Source organism: Xyrauchen texanus, chromosome 5, assembly GCF_025860055.1.
Source record: "Xyrauchen texanus isolate HMW12.3.18 chromosome 5, RBS_HiC_50CHRs, whole genome shotgun sequence".
Classification (NCBI taxonomy): Eukaryota; Metazoa; Chordata; class Actinopteri; order Cypriniformes; family Catostomidae; genus Xyrauchen; species Xyrauchen texanus.
In genome coordinates this window covers 7,724,578-7,744,005 of record NC_068280.1, presented here as the reverse complement: position 1 = coordinate 7,744,005, position 19,428 = coordinate 7,724,578, and the positions used below count along the sequence as shown (strand labels likewise).

Here is a 19,428-nt window from a genome sequence, read left to right as displayed (position 1 = left end):
TCCGCGGACTGGTGTTCTTCCCGAGCCGAAGACCCGCAGAAGTGCGCAGTTAGGTCAGTGCTCGTGTTTCTTCAGGAGAGGCTGGAGAGGAGGCTGTCCCCTCTACCCTCAAGGTGTATGTTGCGCTATCGCGGCCCACCACGACTACGGTAGACGGCAAGTCTCTTGGTAAGCACGACTTAATCGCCAGGTTCCTAAAAGGTGCCTGGAGCATGACTCCCTCCCGGCCTAACCTGTTTCCCTCCTGGGATCTCTCGGTCGCCCTTATGGGACTCGGAGACCCCCTTCGAGCCGCTTGACTCAGTTGGACTCAGGGCCCTCTCTCTCAAGACCGCCCTGCTGATCGCGCTCGCTTCCATCAAGAGGGTCGGGACCTGCATGCGTTCTCTGTTAGCGACGCTTGCCTGGAGTTCGGTCCGGCGGACACTTTCGTGATCCTAAGACCGCGACCAGGCTACGTGCCCAAGGTTCCTACCACACCCTTCAGGGATCAGGTGGTGAACCTGCAAGCGCTGCCCCGGGAGGAGGCAGACCCAGCCCTTTCACTGCTGTGTCCAGTACGTGCCTTACGTATTTACCTGGACCGCACACAGAGCACCAGACGCTCTGAGCAGCTCTTCGTCTGCTTTGGCGGACAGCAAAAAGGGAATGCTGTCTCCAAGCAGAGACTCGCCCACTGGGTTGTCGACGCCATTTCCCTGGCTTATCACAGGCCGTGCCCCCCCCCTTTGCGGGTCCGAGCCCACTCCACCAGGAGTGTTGCGTCCTCGTGGGCACTGGCTAGGGGCACTGCCCTAGCAGACATTTGTAGAGCAGCGGGCTGGGCAACACCTAACACTTTTGCGAGATTCTACAATCTCCGAGTTGAGTCAGTATCGTCCCGTGTTCTCTCAGGTACCGAGCCCGTGAGAACTCGGTGGCACGCCCATGATCTGACCGGGTGAATCGCTTGCACCCAGCGCACTTCCCCTAACCAGGGAAACAGTGCGCCTTCATTCCCAGGAGATCCCAGGTTTGGAACACTGGTTGACTCCTCCCTAGCCCTCGTGGGTCGCAGTTCTGCGGAGGAACTCGCCGACCCAAACCACTGCGGGTACCGCAAGCTACCCTGTACTGGTATAGGTGCCCCACAGGTAAGGCCTCCTGTTCAGACTCCCCCTGTGTGTAAAACCACGGTTCTGTCCCCTCACGAGTTGACTCCGTGTTTCCCTTAGGCAGTTACAGCTGCCTCGGTTGCCGTCCTGTATGCTTCCCCCCTCTGCGAGACTGGATCTACCACCGCACTACTTTTCCGCATAAGACCTAAGTATAGGCCATACGATGTATTTGCCACTCAAAATTTGCCTCCCTCCCGGTAGGTGTGGCCTCCGCGAGGGTCTTCTCCGCCCTAATAAGGGCTAAGACCCCCTTCCCTCAATGCGTGTAAGGGCCCCAGCCGTAGTTGCTCTATGCGAGAAACATAGAGAGAAAAGAGGCCCAGCCAGGCTGGCCCGCTCCCATGTTGGCGGCCATCACCTTGTTCCCCTCCAGGGTAATGATAAGGAATCCTGATGGCTTAAATGGGGCATTGGGGAAGGGTACGTGCAGCCTGATACAGTTGGTCGTTCTGCACGTAGGAATACCTGCTCGCTCCTGTATCAGCAGATCACGTACACGGCTCAGCGCATGGCTCTTTTAAGTGGACCCCTAGTGTTGCTTCTCTGACACAACGTGGAGAGAGCGACAGAAGGGGAACGTCTAGGTTTCAGTATGTAACCTCCGTTCCCCGATGGAGGGAACGAGACGCTGTGTCTCCCTGCCACGCCGCTGAGCCGAGCCCCTGTTGTGGCCGGACCATTTCCGGCTCCTCAGAAAAATCCTGAATGAACTCCCGTATTTGCGCCGCTTAAATACCCGTATGTCCGGGTGCGGGACATGCAAATACTGGTTGCCAACTCTCATTGGCCTTATTTCATAGTCCAGAGGTGAATATCGGCGCTCAAGAGAGACCCCTAGTGTCGCTTCTCTGACACAACGTCTCGTTCCCTCCATCGGGGAACGGAGGTTACATACGTAACCTAGACGTTTCCCTGTCTCAACCCCAGCATTCATATCACGAGGTTACCAGAGCCGGCCAGATGCAGCTCCGTTCTTGCTTGGTGTCAGACTCCACTGCATCGTGTCGCTGAGTGATAACGACAAACTACAGCCGGTGCCAGCCAGACATCACTTTAGTATTTTAAGATGGACTTCAGAGGATGAACTGATGCCAACTCCAACTGTAAGACATAAGACACTTCATATGCCATTTGCCTGAACCTGGATTTAGGATGAACCCCACCAAAATGACCTGCAGGTTGAACTGCGATGCACCTCAGAATTAATCTCTACCTGCATCACCTTTGTCTATTGATGGACTACACTCTTGAAATGGAATACATAGACCATCATTTAATTGCCAACAAAAGCCTTCATCAGTCAACTAGTGAGGACAATTTAATCTATGTAAACTTCTGCAGTTAATCAAGGATGGACTTCAAAGACATTAGTCATTAATCTTACAGTTCATACAAAATATTTGTTTAAACACTGGCCCTTAACACTTTGTTTAATAATTTTAAACCATGACTTGCATTATACAGAAGTAATATTGGCATTATATTCATGTTGTTTAGCCAGAGGGGAACTGGCCCCCACAGTGAGCCTGGGTTCCCCCAAGGTTATTTTTCTCCATTAAACAACATCTTATGGAGTTTTGTGTTCCTTGCCACAGTCACCTTCAGCTTGCTCACTGGGGTTATAAATACAATTACTATTTATTTATTTAATTATTTATTTTTATACACAATTTACAATTATATTTAATCAAACTACACAATGATGACTCTAACACTTTATAGATATCACAGTTTCATTTTCTGTTAATGCCTGATCTTCTGTAAAGCTGCTTTGAAACAATGTGTGTTGTGAAAAGCGCTATACAAATAAAAATATTAGCATATTTTGACTTTATTAGGATCATAATATTCCTAAAAAAGTGCTCAGTGGGTGTATATACTTATATGAACAATGGTTCTTGAACGTCCATTCGTCCATGACCGCCGCCATTCATATGTTGATTTCCCCAAAACGTTTAACACTATGCCACATTCAAACCATTGCTTTTTGTGATTGAACATCCCTATGGAAACACTGACTCAATGGTGTATATTTGGGGCGTAACTACAGTATATTTTTCCTAGCAATGTTAGACGAGGGAAGGGTTCAGGAAATCTGTTTGAAAACAGTTGTTATTTTTGTGATTTCCATTTGGTGCCGCTAGAGACATTGAAATTACACACTTCACCTTTAAAGCATCTGTTTTCGTTTGCTGTTGACCTTTTATTTTAAGCGCTTAGTGTCTGGTTAAACCAGGAAAAAGGCTGTCGGCGTCTTTGTGTCCATCTGCTTACAATTGCATCTGATTGACACATCTGTCAAATTCCCCAGCTATTACCCCTCCTTTCCATTTCTTTTACTTGCCTTCCTTCCTGCCTTTCACATTCTCTAGTACCCCTCGCGCTATGATTTGTCCAAGCTATCAGTCTTTCTTGATGATTTGGAAATGTTTCTGTTGAGTCTGTACAAGGCAAGGACTTCACATTGAAACATGATTTTAACGGCCCACAACATGAGAACTCTTAAACCCTCAAGTTGGGGTTTGCGATTCATTGTTTCCTAATCCTCCTCCTCCCCCAACCTCATATCACCCTTTTTTCTTCTCTCTCTCTCTACTTTTGCAGCCCCTGACCCCCCTTTTCTCCTGTTTCTCTCTTTCTCTCCCTTCTGCTATAGGACCCAGATGAGTGGATGTATATCATCCCACCCCAACAAACCCCCCCTCACTTTTCTCATCCCTCATGTGTGTTTTTATTCCACTCCCTGGGAGCTACATGAGTAAGAGAGATGGAGAGAGAGAGTGAAAGCAAGAAAGAGAGTGTTGTATTCTATAAGCCCCCCAATAAGCCGTAAATGTGTACGTTTGTTAATACGTCAGAGTTTAGGAAGCTCGCAAATGTTGGGGAGTAACTAGCTAAAAGTATGAAGTGTGTGATCTGTTGTGTGTTAAAATACTTTCTCTTACCCTGGCTTAATAAGCAACTATGAGTAAACTATTTGTAGGTTAATTTCTTGGATAATGTAAACACTGTGGCTTTGTTTAAAGGAATAGTTAAACCAAAAATGCTAATTCAGAACTTTGAAGCTCCAAAAAGGACATGAAGGCCTTGTAAAATTAATCCATAAAACTCCAGTGGTTTAATCCGTCTTCTTGGGCGATATGATTGAAGTGGGTGAGAAACAGATTCATATTTAAGTATTTAGATACTATAAATTTTCCTCCCTGCCGAGTAGGTGGCAAAATGCACGTAGAATGCGAGTCGCGAAAAACAAAAGAAGAAGAAGAATGTGTAAGTAATAGTGAAAGTGGAGATTTATAGTAAAAAAATTACTTAAATATTGATTTTTTGCTTTAACACACCTATCATCTCACTTCTGAAGATATGGATTTAACCACTGGAGTCATATGATTACAAGTCAAGTCAAGTCATTTTTCTTTGTATAGCACTTTCACAGCACACATTGTACAAAGCAGCTTTAACAGAAAATGAGACTGTAATATCTATAATGTCTTAGTCATCATTGTGTAGTTTGATTAAATAAGATTGTAAATTGTGTATAAAAATAAGTAATTATATAATAATTGTATTTAGAACCCCAGTGAGCAAGCCGAAGGTGTCTGTGGCAAGGAACAGAAATCTCCATAAGATGTTGTTTAATGGAGAAAAATAACTGTGGGGGCCAGTTCCCCTATGGCTAAACAACATGAATATAATGCCAATATTAGTCATTTAAGTAAAAAAAAAAAAGTAAAAGTTGAATTATTTTTAACCTGACAAGATGTCAAAAAACATGGTGCTCTTGCATGAGATGCTCAAAAAAACCAAGATACTTTGCAATGGTCAAAAACCTCCGTCTAGTGCATGTGTACACTGGAAAACAATTGAAAAACAGCATGGACAGACACAAAAACAGGACAGTATTTTGCACAACCAGCCTTGCAGCCGAGTGAGCAAAGGCAATAATCAAACTCTCACTAGAATCTCATTTTCTTGTTGAGATAGGAAGTCAGATTCATTTTTAGGGAATCAGTTCATTTAAACGGTGCTTCTTAATTAACTGGTTCAAAACCTGATTCACTTATCATCGCTCAGTTGTGTTTCTTGAACTCCTTGCATGGCATTATACAAGCGAACTCCAAACAGCATTTTTTTGCACCCATGAATGGCACTGTGGGAAGTGACACCACTCAAAGGGTCGAAAAGTCTCTGTTTGTAATCACGTGATCCTGTGTGGCGCGTCCACGCGATTCATTTTGAAAACTCGAACTGAGGTCATTTATTTAAGATGTTACCAGGGATTTAAACCCAATGGGAATTTCTTACATACAGTACTTATATATTTGAATGTTTGTCTTAAAATGTGCCACATGAAGAAACAGGACACAAATAACTGAATTAAAGACCCATTTTTAGGTTTTATTTGTTACATCAAATCAAGAGCAATAAGCATGAAATTTGCTTCTATAAAATCATATGACTTTCTTCTGTGGAAAATAAGGAGATGTCAAGCACAGAATGTTAGGGACTGACACCTTCAATCACCATTCACTTATGGTAAGGAAAACAGAGCACGCGCATCATTCTAAAAAAGTATCTTGTTCTGTTCCACAGAAGTAAGAAAGTCATACAGTTTTAGAATGAAATGAGGGTGAGTAAATGACGACACTATTTACATTTATGTGTCGACTCTAAGTTTAATGCTAAGGGAAATATATTGATAGCCTTAAAGGAATATTTCACCTAAAAATTAAAATTCTCTGATCATTTACTCACCTCATGCCATCCCTGATGTCTATGACTTTCTTTTTTTTCTGCAGAACACAAACAACAGTGTGGCAATAGTTGTTGAGCGGGGGTGGGGGTTGTGCTGTAGCAAAGACACCTCCACTTAAATCTCTACGCTCTTAAAGGCACCTCCGCTTAAAAGGACACCTTTAGATTTGTGAACGAAAGGGACAGGGGTGAGATATTCTTCTAAAAACCTAATTTGAGTTCCGCAGAAGAAAGAATGTCAGGCACATCTGGGATGGCATGAGGGTGAGTAATTGATGAAAGACTTTACTTTTTTGGGAGAACAATCCTTTTAATTATTTTGTGCCAGATAACTTTTACATTGCCTCCTAATACAGGCTAGTTTTTCATGTTTTTAGGTACTACTTTAAATTATGAGTGGCTTGTAGCTTCCACAACAAGCAGAATAGGGAAAAAGGGGGTGAATGATGCTGGTGGGATCAAGAGCAACTGGTAAGAGGTTTTGAGACTCTGCAAGAGAAAGAAGATGTTAACACACAAGTGTGTGTGTGTACAGGGTAGGGGGATGGCTGCCTTGTTTGTAGCTTGTCAGCAATTGCCTGAGACAAGCTTCCCCGGCATGTGTGAAAGCTGCTTGGCTTGAATGCCTGGACCATACCAAGTGCCTTCAAATGCGAAGGGGGGACAGAGGCGAGAAAAAACTATCATGCCGGAGACAATAGGCCCCTGAAGTGTTCCCCCCAAGTTGCTTTGATGTTGTCCTAGTGTCTAGATGCTGAAGGGGACCGGGGACTGCAGGCAAGAGCAGCCCTTTGTGTGGATGTGTGTGCACTTTTTGGGCCAGCACGGACAAAAGGGAGGGGTACAAAAGCCTGGAGAGAAATAAGAGAAGAAACAAAGGATGAAAACCCAAATGATCCTGAGCGTGTTTTTGTATGGCCGCTGTGTGTGAGAGGGCAAAGAGGAAAGGAGAAAAAGGAGCGAAAGAGGAGGAGGAGACGCTTATACACAAGGGCTGATAGAGTGAGAGAGAGAGAAAAAAGAGAGGGGTGAGTATACTGTATCTCTGTGTTTTTCCCCCCTTGCCTTACTCTGTCACTTTTTTCTTCTTTTTTGTTTGAGGGGGGTGGGAGATGTAGAGTTGGAGCTGAAGTTGGTCAATCGAGGGGTTTTGAAATGGCATGGTGTTGTTATTATTATTATTATTATGGCTATTTCTGGCCGGTGTGTACGTGAGTGTGTAAAAGCTTTCAGTCCTATTGCCCACCAGCTGTGTGTATATCGTTATTCTTAGTCCTTAAAAAACCATGTCTGTGCATATGTGTGTATGAAAGAGAGATGGATATATGGAAAGAGTAGGGGGAGAGAGGGGAGTGGATGGTGTGGAATGTGTCATTGGATAGTCTGGAACTGAATTGCCCTCCATGCCAGTAAAACCTCTCCTCTCCTCTCATTATTGTGCAGAATGGGGCTCTAGATATTCGAGGAAGATGTCTGTTTGTATGTGATTGTCACTCTCGGCAGTGAGTGAAATGTGCAATGACTGGAGCGGCGTGTGTGTGTTTTTGGGGGGTGGTTCTAATCTGCCTTGGGGGTTTCTCAGTCTGTGCCCACCATGGTGGTAGCAGACTGCTTTTACACTACCAGCTGTTCCAAAAACCTCTCTGTCTCTCTCTCTCTCTCTCTCTACACACTAAAGGTTATCCAATCATCTACGGTGTGACACACATATGCAATTTCTCTGTTTCTGTTCAAAGTGTTTATATCAGTTTAAATCAGACTTACATTAAGTCAAAATTCTGGGGAAAATGTGACAAAAGCATTCCAAAACAAAGAAAACCAAGGATTTTTTCTGTCTCTTACATACCAATACAAGAGTTATAAGAACTAAGTTTCCCATGATACCTCTCATATCTATAGGATGCAGGATATAGACTGTGATCTTGTAATGTGAAGCTTTTAAAATACTCTTTTTCATAAAGCTCTAGTGATTTGGGCAATTACTGAATAATTGATGACATTATGGTTATTTATGGTTTATTTACATGTTTGAATAATTTATTATTGAAATGTTTTTTGAAAATTGATATTTATGACTCTAAATAAGAAAAAGTACGATAAATTAAGATCGGATGAGCTGAGAAAAGTTCAGGTGCATACACACTGCCAGCGACTTTGTCGCTGCAGGTCGCCAGTGGCTGGCGGTGAAGTCGCTAGTGGGTGTTCCCACTACTGGTTGCCTAATAAAATTTATAAATGACATTCACGGATGTCATTCCATTGCTGTTGACAGCGAATCTCTTTTCTTGCCACTAAAAACAAACATTTTGGAGGGAAAAGACTAAATATACAACACATTCTCACCCCAACTCGTCACATACGGATGCTCCGGGCAGTTTCAGCATTTGCGTATACCTTGGCGTCGAGCGCGGGTATGACCTTCACTCTACGGCGTCGCTGAATTTCGTCTGGTAAAGCTCAGCGCAGGGGTCGAGTCCGGATAGACTTCTATGCATGCTCTGAACCGGAGCGTTGTAGCGCTGAAATTTCACGTCTTGGGTAAAAGCTCACGCCCTGCGAATGGGTCGAGAGTCGAGACCGCAATAAATAAAAATAAAAGGAATAGGCTACAATGGCCCTCCAACTGTTTTTTGATCGTAAAATGACGCCATTCTACGTATCTCTGAACCGGAGCGTTGTAGCGTTGAAATTTCACGTCTTGGGTAAGCTCACGCCGCGAATGGGTCGAGAGTCGAGACCGCAATAAATAAAAATAAAAAGGAATAGGCTACAATGGCCCTCCAACTGGTTTTTTTATGTTGCAAAACCGGACGCGTCGTTAAATGACGCCAAAGGTACACCCAGCGCGTCAATAAGTGACGCCAAGGGGTCCTGCCCGAGCGTCCGTATGTGACGAGTTGGGGTGTGAGAATGTGTTGAAATATAAATGGAATCAGTACATAAAATGCTTTATATCAAAGATGAATGAGAAACATGGTGTGCTGTTTGCCAGAGCGGCTGTTTATCTGCGGCGAAAATGCAAATGCCGGTCTGTCTGGGTCCATAAAATCCCTGCGATCTCAGATACACCTTTCCACGTAGTATTTTTCTTAAAAATGTCCTTGTACGTGGGAAGAGACATATCATAGAGCACTGGAAAATTTCTAACAGCAAGAATTAGCCTTTCATCCATCTTTCCGTTACTGCAGCAGCTGAGAGAGAGAGAGAGAGAAGGATCAGGTGAGCTCTCCCGTCGTCTCTCCTATTGGCTGTCGCTTCTGTTAGTCGCTCCAAAGTTGAACTTTTCTCAACTTTGTTGCATCGCTGGACACGCCCACATCTAGCGCCAATGGTCGCGACAGCTCGTGTCGCCAGAAGTCGCTGTCGCATTGAAAACGAATGGTATTGAGTCGGTCGCGCGCGATGTCGCTGGCAGTGTGTACGCAACTTTCAACTTTGGAGCGACTAACAGAAGCGACAGCCAATAGGAGAGACTACGGGAGAGCTCATGTGATCCTTCTCTCTCTCTCTCAGCTCCTGCAGTAACGGAAAGATGGATGAAAGGCTAATTCTTGCTGTTAGAAATTTTCCAGTGCTCTATGATATGTCTCTTCCCACGTGCAAGGACATTTTTAAGAAAAATACTGCGTGGAAAGGTGTATCTGAGATCGCGGGGATTTTATGGACCCAGACAGACCGGCATTTGCAAAGTCGCTGGCAGTGTGTACGCACCTTAACGTGCCTCGCTCTATGTTTTGTCGCAATTTCCTGGTAAAATGAACACTAGAGGCGCTACAACAACTTTGTGTTTTATTAACACTTCTATTACAGATTCACCTACATTTACACACTTATTCCAATGTGATTAACTACTGCTGTAGCTCACCTGATAGAATGTTGGATTTTGAACTTAAAAGATCGCCATTCAAAGCCCAGCCAAGATGTTGGCTGACACATGAGACGAAAGTGTCATAGAAACGACACAAAATGACGTGGTTGCTTCAGAAAATGTGCTTTTCATGTCAAATCAAAACACTATTGGTTTAGTTTAGGTGTTGGTTAAGGGTAAGAATGTCTGTTTTGTTAGCAATCATTTGCTTTTAAAACAATATTGATTAGGGTTAGGTTACAGTTTTAGTTAAAGGAGGTATGTTTTACTAATTTATACATCAATCTAAAATTCACCTTAAAAGCTTTGTCTGATTACGACATAATTTAACTCGCTTTTGGCGCCCCCCGTTGGACAATTCAATCGGAAACTACTGGGGCATTTGGAAAAATTTGGCTATGCTCACAGAATTTTCATGAGATCAGGCTTGTCAAAAATTAATAGAGGTGTGTGAATCTTCACTGGCCTCACGATTCGATTACGATTCAAAGGGTAACGATTCGATTATAAAGCGATTCTCAATGCATCACGATGCATCTTGTCTTTCAATATCTTTCTTTTTTCAGTTTCTTAAAAATATTTTTTTACTCTCTATTTTTTTCCCTTTCAGCTTTTTATTTAACAATTGTTTTAAAAATCAGAACGAGTCACATTACATAAACTGGTCTTTCACATTCAGTATGAAAAAAATTATTAAATAAAAACATCACCAACATCTCCCGAACCGCTGCCTCGTCATTATTTTCTTTCTGTGTTTTATCCGTTGTGTGCAAATCAGTTCAATTATGGGTGCGAGCTCGTCTTTCATGTTGTTTGTTGGCTTTTTATCGCGAATAAACTCTCCCGTTGCTATGTGAGTGGGTTTGAGTAAGAATTTCGGGAATGTAGTTTCATTCGGGCACAAATTGCCACGTGTTTGATACAGCTGGTGTGCAAATAGTCGTGTTTGTGTTCTTGACTTTTGTGTATGCACTTAACTCGAATCTTTTTTCCACATGACTTTGGCGCGCACAACTGCTCTGCCGTGATTTAAACTGAACTCAGAATCGATTCTGATTCTTTTGAGAATCGATTCAGAATCGTTTGAGTATGAATCGCGATGCATCGCTGAAACGATTTTTTCAATCATGAGAATTTGTGTTAATGAATTGATGAAATTGAAGTATTTAAAATAATCAGTTGAGAAAGTTTGTTATATATTCTATGTTTGTAACAAAACTTCCCACATAATGGTAAAAATACCCTTGAAAATAAAATCCAAATCCAACCAAATATTGACCCTTAATTTAAAAAAAACTACTGCTAAAATTGCGGTAAAAATAATATTTGGGCATTGAGCATTCACAGAAGTTCCTGTGTGACCCATCATATTTGATTGAAATATTTATGATTCTTCTTAACGTTCCATATCAGTTATGTACAATGGGGTGTTTTATTGAGGTCACTCTAGTCTTAATAAAGTAATCAAGTGCCATTTGTTTTACCACTTGTGTTACTTTAGTGGTTAACAGTTCATTTATAAGTGCAAAGCAAATTCCCAGTAGGTTGATATATTAGTATTATATAAATTAATGATATCTACAGTGGTGAACACATGGTCTGTTATGGGTTTAGCTTTTTGCTTTAGCTGAGGACCCCTACAATTGCAAGAAATCTCTTTTAAAATTTAATTTATGTATAAATAGGTTTTTTGTATTTAATACTTTTGATGTGATACTGAATAGTTAATGTTAAATTCCAACAGCGTTTAATGCTTTTTTATGATATTTAATATGGAACAGGGCAATGTGAAAATGGTGTTTTATTAATGTGAACATCGTTGTTATACATGTCCCCTGAGTTTTATATCAATTACACGCAAACTGAAAGTCAAGTGGAATAAAAATTACAGAGGTTTGTGAGCCTCAATAATCATGTTTTAAAAGCATTGAAAACATTTACTCATGCAGGCAGAGATTGTGAGTTTATCTTTTCCTTTTAACTTTGCAGCTTAAATGATCCTTTTCTTTTCTTTTGCTCATTTGTTTTGCTCTTGGAGCAACATTTCTGTCAAAAAACCCTAACCCCAAAAATAAAACCCTAGCAAATAACTACCCCTAAAATCAGAGGGAAATGACAGGTTGATAAGAATAACGTACAAGCCCCGCCTTATTATGGAACTTTTATGAGTTCCATTCAAAGTCAGATGTGGAAACTTCCTACTTGTTCCTAGTATTCCAACTTCCAGCCATAAAGCATTTTGTTGCCCGATGCTCGGTGTAAATTATGTGTATAGAAACAAAATGACAATGCTAGCAATTTGAAGTGTACAATTGTCACCATTAAGGATTATTTACCATGTTTTGCACCTGTCTCTGCAAATGGCAAATATGTACTGTTTGAATGTTGACTCATTGGTAAAAATGGTAAATGGTCTGCACTTATATTGCGCCTTTTTAACTTTAGCGGTTACCAAAGTGCTTCACACTGTGTCCTATTCATCCATTCACACACAAACACAAACTCACACTCACACACCAATGACGGCAGAGCAGCCGTGCAAGACGCTAGCCTGCCATTGGGAGCAACTTGGGTTTCAGTGTCTTGCCCAAGGACACTTCGACAAGTAGAGTCATGTGGGCTGGAAATCGAACCACCAACCCTGTGATTAGTGGCCGACTCGCTCTACCAACCTGAGCCACAGCCGCATAATTGATTAATTATAAGTGAAAATTTATCATTCGTTTCTGAGTCGGATTTCAAGTAGGGTTCTATTGCACTTTTCGAAGTACAAAGTTGGAAATTCTGATTTCCTGATTCTGATTCCCCCCCTAGAATCTTAAAAAAAAAAAAAATCCTCAAGAATCCCAACGATGCTCTTTTACATACAAAAAAAAAATTATTCTGACCACACTGTTAAGATCCAAAGATTGAAAAAAAAAAGAAAAAAAAAATCATAATTAAACTACTATAAAGGTAGTCCATACAACACATAGCTGTTTTATGGCCCCAGAAAGCTTGGAATATAATGCATAAGTCATTTGGACTACTGCTATGATGTCTTTATACTGAACCTTTAATTACGCTTTATAGTATTTGTCCTTTTTGAATCTTGAAAGCTCCTGCTCATTACAAATTGTTATTCTATGGGATAGAGCTATTTTGATTTTACAAGTATAAAACCAGCATAAGGTTTTTGAACAACATAAGGGTGAGGAAATGATTGAGTATAAGTTTATTTTTAGGTGAACTACTTTAACTGGTGGCTTATTTTTGAGCACAGACCTGACAAGGACATACTCAAAATAGAATGGTCTTTTTCAAAAGAAGACCCTTAGGAGATGCTGTTCAAAATTCAGAATTAAATAAAAATAAATACATTATTTTGAAAATCTTAAATTGATTGTTAATAATATTTACACTAAAAATATATGACACATTAAGCTCTACTTTGTGTTTTATTGATCATTTTCTTAAACAATGTCAAGTGAATTTCCTAAAAAGCTCCTTCAATCTCCCCCTAATCTGCCAGATTACCACATTTGTTCACTTCCTGTAAAATGTATACACATTTGTGCTTTATCTTAAGCCTGACATGCTGAAAACAGCTCCGTTAATGTTTTCACATTCACAATTTTGAATGACTTTCAAGTCATTACATGACATAATTTCAATTCAAAACGGCGAATTTAGTCAAACGGTAAATAGTTTACACCCTTGGAAATGACTTTTGGTTGGTACAACATTTTAATCATAAAACAGTAGTCAAACCTTGCATGTTTAATTAGATACTTTCATTTTACATGACACCAGGGCTGGACTGGCAATCTGGCATTTTCCCGGTGGGCAGACGCAGTTTGGGGCTGATCAGGGGAGGACTGGCCATCGGGAGAACCGAGGGGTCCGGTGGGATGGGAAACGTGCCGAACCGGCTGCGATAAACTAAAATGAGCAGCCGCGTTATGCAGAACGGACCACAAAACGGCGGCGCGATATGCAGAAAAGGACAGCGATTCATCGATTTGATTGGCTATCTCAAATGACATTGACGAGTGGTGAACCTTTATGTTATTCCTGGAACAACTTAGGGTGTGTTCACATTTGTAGTTTGGTTCTCTTGGTCCGGACCAAAAAAAGAAAATTATACATTTAGTCCTGGTTTGCTTAGCATTCACACTGGCATTTTTAACACCGAGCCTAAAGCTACAAAACAACATCAGGAATAAGTCACAATCTGATTGGACAAAGTTTATGACGTATAAAACAAACTGGCCATATCTGATTATTGGAGGGGATTTGTCCCCCTCAATGTATACTGCGGTTACGGCCCTGCCTTAACCCCTAAAACTTTTTGGTTGATACAATAGTAATGTTGTTTAAAGAACAACAAGCATGTTGATCCAAGAACATGTCCTGATTGTGGATATCAGAGTATGGCTCCTAGTTCTAGTAGGGTATTGAACCAACTACCTTCTGGTTACAAGCCCTGAGCCTTAACCACTATGTTTTTAACCACAACCGTTTTTGTTTTTAAAGTCAACATAAAACCCAAAATTTGCAACCCATTTTTCTTTTAATATTGTGATGTATTTACGAGTAAAATAGCATATTCAACGAGAAAAAATGTAGGCATTGATTTTATAATCAGGAATTCATTGTGAAAATGGGTAATTACATGTGTAATCTGGTACTGATTACAAAGTACTAGAGTACTACGCACCCTCATGTTGTGCTGTGTGTTGTTGGTGAGTGTGGTTTGTTCTCTGTCTGTTTGAGCTGTACGTTGCCTATACAGCTGGAGTTTTGCTTAATGCCCCCTGGAGAAAACAGGTGGTATTCATGTTTGAATTTGCTCATATGGAAGGAATATTTTTTCTTACGGTCCAGTGACATGATTAATTGCGTACATTTTTTAACACATTATTTTTGCTGAATTAATGCGTTAAATCAACACCCCTAAAAATTACACTAGTAAAATTTTAAACAGGTATGTAGTCTTTTTACTTCTGCTATTCAAGACTGAGGGTGCTTACACACTAGCTAAAGCTGAAACATAGCGTTTAACTCATGGGAATGTTAAAGGTGTATTTGGAAAGCAAGTGCCTGAGGAAAGAGGTGATTTAGTTTGAAAACAAGCGGCAATCCGTTGGCTATTGGTGATAGAGACAGCTATCTAAAATATAACTGTGAGACAGTTCGGTTCTTCAGGGCAATGGAGGAGTGAGGAGACAACGAAGCAGTTCAGTCAAGTCTTTTTATTTTCTGCCTTCAGCATCTTGTAATGATGGTTGCTTTACCAAACACTCAATTCACGTAGCTTCTATACCACACTCAATAACATCAACTTTTAATACACTCAGTACATGCAGACACCGTGCTCTCGTGTCGCTCTCACTCTCAGCCAAAGGTGACAAGCCTCACCGTTGAAGAGTGCCTCTGCAACACTATGTGCTGAGATGTTGCATAGGGGCACTGCTTCTGGATATTGTGTTGCATAGTCCAACAGAACTAATACGAAACGATGCCCACGTGCATTCTGTTCTAAAGGCCCGACAAGGGGGCCTTGATTGAGGTCTTTCGAAGGGGACCTCAATCAGAGGTAGAGGGCGCAATGGCGCTTTTGGGGTGGCTGGTGGATTTACCAACTGACATTCACGGCATGACAAACACCACCTGAGAACGTCCCCGTAAATGCCCGGTTAAGTGTTTTCTCGTGACCTAAATGGCCAGCCATTGGATTATGGTGATCCGTGTGGAAGAGGGTTTCCCGATGGCTCTTCGGTACTAATATTTGGGTTGTATTCTCTTTTGTTTGCGTGTCCTGCACCACTCGATACAACCGATCTTTAATAATCGCAAAATATGGGTATGTGAGCGCAACATTAGGCTGAAGATGTTGACCATCACTTATTCTCACTTGGTAAAAAAATGTGTTTGAGGGACTTGTCACGTGACTGCTCTAGAGGGAAATCCCCCTCAGGGAACCCCCTGAGGACGGACATCCCCTCCCTTGAGTCACTCTGACGTGGAGAAGACGTAGACGGCCCTGGCACTGCCTCTCCAGCCATAGCATCGCATGTCATACACCGAGACATAATTTTACAAATAGTAATAGTACAAATGATGTTATTAAACAATAAACATGTAACAAAAAATTATATAAACAATATGTTATCATATTTACTGATTGAATACATGGATTTGTTCACTTTTTAAAGCTAAAATGTGACCAAAATGATTAATAACGAATCAAATGTAATTAGTAAAATTCATATTTTCATAATTTACCTAGTTAGAAGGCCCTCTGTATAATTAACAGCATTAGCTGGGAGAGACTTTCTGACATATGTAAGTAAAAGGGACATTTTAAACTTACTAAAATATACCTATATTAATCTATATTAAATCAAAATCAAAAGCTTGTGAATCAGAATTTTATAGAATCGGTAAATCTGTATCTATACCCAGCCCTAGAATGAATACATCACATGTGTTTTTTTGATTTCGCGTTCAACTAGTCCCTCCTTTCCGAGATTCTCATTGGTCAATGCATGCCTATGTCAGAGTGTGTTGCAGAAAAAGTGGAAATGCTCTCAACTTTTGGTCGTATGATGAAACATCACTATTGCAAACACTTGTGATTTCCCTCTCCGTCCTTCTGACTCACCATCCCCATTTAAATCAAATCTGACACAGCATAAACTCGATATGTAATGTAATCAAAATGTAATCCATAAAAGTAACTGTAATCTGATTACACAATTTTTAAACGATATCAACTTAAAAGTACTTGATTTGTGTAATCTGATTACATAATACTGATTACATGTAGTAAATACCAGCACTGTGGTTGAAGGGGAGAGGTAAAAAAATTATGTATTGAGAAAATGAATAGATTCAATTTTGAATTCATATTGACTTTAATTCTCTGCTTTTCGGCATGTACTTTTCATTCACCTATATAAATAATCACATACACACAACTCCCCCTGCCCACCCATCTACTCAAACACAAACACTCTTGTGTGTAATGTGTATACCCCTAGACTCCACTGCTGTGATTCAGTATAGTGCGCTAATAAGACTTGAGCAGCATGTTTTAGACACTTGAGATCCATCCACACACATTTACAATAGATACCAAGAGACTGCCAATGAATGCGAGACAAGGAAAGGTAGACTGGAGAGCTTGGATGGAAAAATGGAAGGAGGCCTTGGCGATGTGCTACTGAAGGAGGAGAAGAAGAGATGGAGGGAGGGGGGATTTGATCAGAAGAATGGAGCGATGTGCCTCCAGAGACTTAACCAAAGGAAATAAATGGATTTATTCTTCACAGTTGTCAAATATCCAATGCATAAATTATGACTGTGTTAAGAAGATGGCTAATAACTCAGTGCAAAGCATAAAACACTTTTAGTTAGATGGCTGTTTAGTTAATTCTGGGATGTGCATCTGTGCTGTCATAATTGTTTCATTATTTCATTGCGGACGGACGAGGCGCTTTTTGGTCAGCAGGGATTTGCGAGGCATGAAAGTGAAAAAGATGGAGAAAAATGTAAAATATCTCTCTTCAAAAGCATCTCTCTTTTGAATGCCCTGGCCTTCCGATTTATTCTCCGCTCTAATATCTTTTTGAATAGGTGGAAACGTGTGCGCTAGTCTTGTGTGCCTAGTCGCCGAGATGATTGCAAATTCATTTAGAGGTGCCTATCACACAAAGATGCAGGCATGGAGGGAGGGGGTGGGGAGTGTATTGGAGAGATGATGTCTTGGGTTTTTTAAAGCACATTTGTATTCATGTCATGGATGAGGCGTGTGAGAGAGAAGGCGGCTACCTTAGTGTGACAGACATTATGAGGAGGCTAGCCAAATTAGCATGACAGGCGCTAGCAAAATGCCAAACGTCTCGTTTGGGTCGGGTGCTGATGTCACAACCGATGGGTCGCTGAGATAAAGTACAGCAAATCTGGAACAAACATTGTATCAGAACTCTGACGTAAATAATTCAAACATGTGGGAGGCTGTCACCGGCTAGCTGTGGTGTTCTCGCTGTATTTAAATTAGCATTTATTTGATAGAAAGGAAAACATGGTGATAATAGTCAGTTGTATAATCCAAAATATATATTGCTAATGTTATGTAATACACATAATGTAAATCCTACTCAAATCACACACAGTACTGTTTAAGGGATAGTTAACCCAAAAATTAAAAAAGTGTGAATGGTGTTTGAGGCTAACATTCTGCCTAACATCTCCTTTTGTGTTCCATGAAATAAAGAAAGTTATATGGGTTTGGAACACACACGCTAGTTGTCTTTGGTTCTCAGTGAAACCAAACTACTGAATCAGAGAGGAGAGAAAGCATCAAGTCAATTTTAATTTGGGAATCAGACTACACTGGTTGCGCTTTGTGTTTTATACTGTAGATGAATAAGAACTGGCTCATTAGAATCATTCATTTAGGAATCAGACTACACTGGTTCCATGCTGTAGATTCAAAAGAGCTGGCTCATTAGAGTCATTTGTTCAAGAGTCGCACTACATTGGTCGCGCTTTGTGTTTTACACTGTAGATTCATAGTAACGGTTCATAAGAGTCACTCATTGGGGAATTGGACTACACTGATCGTGCTGTATGTTTCGTGCTGCTGATTCAACAGCCTCTTTCTTTTCCTCTCTGTCTCACTCTTGTTTTCACTCTCTTTCCCACCAAGTGTCTCTCACTCTCTTTCTCTCCCTTTCGATTCCTCTCTGCCAGTCTCACTCTAATTTCCCTCCTGTCTGTCTCCCTCTCTTTTACTCCTCTCTCTCTCTCTCTCTCTCTCTCTCTCTCATCCCTGTCTCTCTGGCTCTGCCGCCCACACTGTGCTCATCATTGATGCGTTTAGCAGCACTGCTGAGCAAGAGACGCAGGCCATCAATTGGCTGCGTAATCGACATGGATTTTTGCCCAAAGTGGTGAAAAATGTGCCATGGCTATAGCCAAGCAATTTCTCCCAGCTTCTCCAGCCAGGAAGGAAAAAGAGCCCAGCAGCTCTATAACTGATATGAGATCAATTTTCTTACTTTGGACTGTACAGCTTTTCACTGACCGGCCCAGTCAAGCGTGCAGCTTGTGGCTTCTGCCGTGATTGAAGGCAGATGAAATGGTGGGCAAGGATGAGGACAACGTGAGATGTCAGTACGGCCGATTGCTATATGATATGCTGCTTTGTTTGTGCTCCAGGGTTTGAATTTGGACTGGCCATAGGATGCCCCAGGATGATTTAGGGCCCAGAATGGTGCTCCTCATTGGACCCCAAAGCAATTATATACCCTAAAATAATTTTTAATGGATGCTCTATTCGGTGCCTGATTGAAAATCCTACAAAATCGCCTTATGACTGATCTCACAGTCATAACAGTAGGTGTCAGTAGGTTGAAAGTTCTTCAGCTGAAATTGATCTGTGCTTACTGAAATTCAAAACACTGCCCCCAGTGGGTGAAATATCCCTTTAACAATGTAAATATGACAAATCATGTTTTTTAGACCTGCATTGGACCGGGACTGGTTTTCTTTTGTCCCTATCCTTGCAAGGAATTGGTTCTCATAAGCACAAAATCCTGACTGGGGCCATTTATAGTAAAATGGCAAGCAATAGCCACGTGAAAGGCATTTGAAGGCAAC

The 19,428-nt window shown here is 41.3% G+C and overlaps 1 protein-coding gene across 1 annotated transcript in view; it reads left to right on the top strand.

Moving 5' to 3' along the window:
* The first annotated feature begins 6,679 nt into the window (after positions 1 to 6,679).
* LOC127644026 (B-cell CLL/lymphoma 9 protein-like) overlaps positions 6,680 to 19,428 on the top strand; it is a 157,384-nt gene continuing 144,635 nt past the window's right edge. Inside the window, exon 1 of the mRNA XM_052127025.1 lies at positions 6,680 to 6,940. The gene's annotated coding sequence lies outside the window, so the exon portion shown is untranslated. The remainder of the gene's footprint in view (positions 6,941 to 19,428) is intronic.